This window comes from Apis dorsata, unplaced genomic scaffold (genome assembly GCF_000469605.1).
Source record: "Apis dorsata unplaced genomic scaffold, Apis dorsata 1.3 scaffold_74, whole genome shotgun sequence".
Taxonomy (NCBI): domain Eukaryota; kingdom Metazoa; phylum Arthropoda; class Insecta; order Hymenoptera; family Apidae; genus Apis; species Apis dorsata.
Genome location: NW_006263372.1, coordinates 2,278,587 through 2,282,718, shown reverse-complemented (window position 1 = coordinate 2,282,718; position 4,132 = coordinate 2,278,587). Strand labels below are relative to the sequence as shown.

The 4,132-nt window shown below is 23.8% G+C and overlaps 1 protein-coding gene across 1 annotated transcript in view; it reads left to right on the top strand.

Annotated features, from left to right (window-relative positions):
- The window catches only part of LOC102678058 (proton-coupled amino acid transporter-like protein pathetic), a 34,591-nt gene that overhangs the window by 15,643 nt on the left and 14,816 nt on the right, over positions 1 to 4,132 (top strand). The window lies entirely within an intron of this gene.

Here is a 4,132-nt window from a genome sequence, read left to right as displayed (position 1 = left end):
TTATCGGTCTCTTCCTGTGTTTGGATAGTAAATGCTTCTCTTTCCTTTTTTTTTTTTTTTTGTTTAGGTTAGGTTCATTCTTGTATGAATAAATATGAATATATGTAAAATATTTGAAAAATTATAAAATTTTTCATATATATATAAGATTTAATTAAGATTTAAGATTTTTTCTTATTATCAAAGCATTTGTGTTTTTGTATGATTTGCACCACTATCATAATAATATTTATACATATTGCAATATTTGTACTTGTCATTATTATTTATTATTATTTATTAAATATGATGTGAAAACAGTCAAGTTTTTTACGTAAAATTTTAAGAAAATTTTAAATTAGAAAAATACAAACTAAAAAAAGAAATATCATGCTTGTGAAATGACGCTCTCATTGTGGCGCCATGATTAAAATAATCTCACAATGCGTGCCAACGTTTCACGAGCATGTACGATATAATCCAACTTGCGAATTCGAGAGGTGTGAGAGCGCCACAATTGATTTTTATAGTGTCGTTAAATATTTACGAGTTCTTATTTAATAACAAAAAAGTTTGGAAAATAATGTGTGCTTTTGATAGTATTGGTTATGTTCGAGAATATACATAGAAGTATATATATTATCATGTTATTATCGTTATGATAATTTGTTAAATAATTAAGTAGATACTATTTTTAAAATATAACGAGTAATTAAGAGTATTTTCTTCAATTTGAAAAAGTATATTTGTTTTAAAATCTTCGTGTTTTCTTGAAATCTGTTTTAGTACTATACTATGTTGATTGGAGTGATTCATGATATTAAGAATAATAATTATGAATTTAAAAATTTTGTTCCGATTGTCTAAAAGTTATTTGATGAGTTTTTAAAAAGAATTATAATTCAGTTCTTCATTTATTTATTATTTAATAATTTTTTCTGATAACTTTCATATATAATGTACAAGATTTGTCACTAATAATAATATGTATTTTTAATTCTTTTTTAATACTATAGAAATTTAATTAAAAGTTTAATAAATAATATATCTTTTAAAAAAATGTACAAATTAAATAATATTTAATAGATCAAAAGTATCAAATGTAGTAATTATTAATTTATTATAAAAATATACATTTGCAATAATTATTTATTACTACAATATTTGCACAATTATTTATGATACAAATTTATATTTATTATTTTAATATTTTAGATCTATTCAATAATTTCTTTAAACAAAAATCTTTCTCTTTCTTTTTTAATATTAGAAATATTTTAAAAATTAATAATAAAAATCAAATGTAATAGAGTAAACTATAGATAAGAATAAATATAGGAGAATAGTCATTTATATAAACATATTTTTGCATTATAATTAATAGGCATAATTTTCTCTGAAATGAAACAAAAATAAAACTTTAATTTCGATAATTAACTTCATCATTTTCAATATTCATTTATACAAACACTTAAACAAACTTATTCATATTTCCTGTTAACTGACATCTTTCCTCCTTTTTAATATTACTACTGAAACAATCAACTTCATATAATTTACGAAATCAATAGATTTCTCTCTTATTTTCAGAATACGAATTTCTATACCAAATTTATTAAGATTAGAACTTTTTATTTATTTTTCTTTTCTATCAAATTCTATCAAGTAAATGTTACTAGTTATTTTTAAACAATCTACTTTTGAGAATAGTGTATTTATATAGAGAACGCTAATAAACGTTATATAATCTTTTATTAGACATCTCTTTTATTAAACATATCTAAGATATGTTTTAGCAAATCCATGACAAAATAAATATTGATAAAATAAATTGATTTATTCTTCGGATTTCGTGTTATAAATATATACAATTTAAAATATAATAATATGATATAATCCAAATAAAATAGACTCCATTATTTTGCCAAAGTATCTGCCCATCTTTAACATTATAAAAATAAATATGAAATTCATCATTTTGACTAGTTTAGTAATAAATCTAATGGTAAGAATAATATCCTTTAAGATCATAATACTACTTCTTCTAACCTAATCATTTATCTTTGAAAATCACTATTTCTTCAATTTAAAATTATAATTGGAACAATACTTCACATTTAAATAAAATTAACTTTTTAAAATAATCTCTTCATTTGTACAAATAAAATTCAATGAAAAATTAATATTTCTTTTTTTTCCAACTTAATCTTCATATATCACAATATTCTTGATTCTAATCAAAATTTAAAAAGTCAACTAATATAAAATAACGTTTCGTTCGATTAAAAATATATATTTTTCAATAATTTACAAAATATATCTCAAGATATTTTTGCAAATTTTGCAAATGGAAAGTATCTTTCAACGAATACATTGCGGAGACCGAAGTGAAGCAACATAGACGGCGCAGGATGTAAGTGCGGTGAAAATTCTATTTTCAGAATATCTCGCCACGAATTCCTCGGAATATCTTTAAACCATAGCATTTCTGACTCTCAATAAAAATAATTCTATAGATTCACGATGACTTTAATATCTTTCCACTTGCATGAAGTAAAATGTCAGACCGCTTGCGATTGTTTCCACTTGACTTGAGGCTTAAATTTAGATCCAAATGTCTGATATTTTTTTTATAGAAATTCGATAACCATTCCTATGATTAAATTTTTATAACTTTTATAAAGTATCAATCAAATTCTTATTTTTACAATTTTTTCTTTTGTAATTATTGTCTTATACGTGACAATTTATTTTATAACAATATGAATTAAAGTGTCTAATCATACAAGAAGAAAAGAAGAAAAAGGAAGTTTAGTATCATTATTCATAATCAAAGAAAAATTAACGTTACTTATGCTTAAGTGAATAAAACGAGAGATCCTATGGAGTGGAGTATCATGGATAATATTGAGTCCATTTGCGAAGTGCCATTTGCAATTGTTCCATTTGCAATAACAGGAACATTGATACTATTCACAACTAAACGAAGTAAGTGCTCGTGTAAAGGGTGCTACTATTATATTTGCTATCATTTCATGAACATATTCAATACGACTATCTATATAATTTCCTTTAAAAAAAAAAAGATTTTTTTTTCATAAGATCTTATATAAAAATACGGATATATAAATTGCTTGAGCTATAGAAAAAAATTCATATCCCTATAATCACAACGAATATGAAAAGAATTTACACTTTGGAATTTCTTGATTTCAACATTAACAGTGTTAAAATAAATTAAGATACAGCAATAATTTTCTACCTATTATGAGTAATATCTATTTTCTTCTAAAAGCCTATATGTAATGTATAACGTAACATTGGATCTTGGATACCAAAGAAATCTTGAATAAACATATTAACACGTTTACTTTGCCAAATAATTTTCGTCCGCCATAATCCGCCATCTTTGCATAACTGACTTATGACTTTTTTTACGAGATGCGACATATATTTCTTCTATATTGCGTCACGAGATCGGTATTCGGAAAAATATTCATTCAAAGAAATTTCGCGAATTTTTATATGCGACGCATATTTTCGAAATAGGAAGCGATAGATATACAATAACACGATGCGCGACACGTCAAATTTCTTGACATTTGAATGCATCAACAAATCGAGCGGCGCCTCTGCCAATTTTAAACCGGCGCGAAATTATGAAATGGAATTATTCAGTTTATAATTTATAGTTTCTATCTATACCTTCAGTTCATATTTCTCAATATGTAAACGTATATCTAAACGCATTCACAGAATATAAACTCATTATTTCATTGAATGCGATTTATAAATGTAAATTTCATCACCAGCTATTATTGTAAGAAATTATTATTCTTGGTTCATTTTGTTGTTAAAAATATGGCGGAAAGAGAAGGAAGGAAAAATATCCAGATATAGGAATAACGTTTCTTAAAGCCATATATACATATATATATATATATCAATTATCAAATAAAATTCACAGCAATAATTTGTAATTTATACTAACAATGACATATTAATCTGAAAATACATTCAAATACATAACGTTCATCGAATAATTAACTACACATCTTTCTAAAGAATACATATAAAAATTCAAAACTTTCAAACTGTCTTAATTAAAATTCCGATGTTCTTAATCATCGCGTGCATACACCAAACAAATATA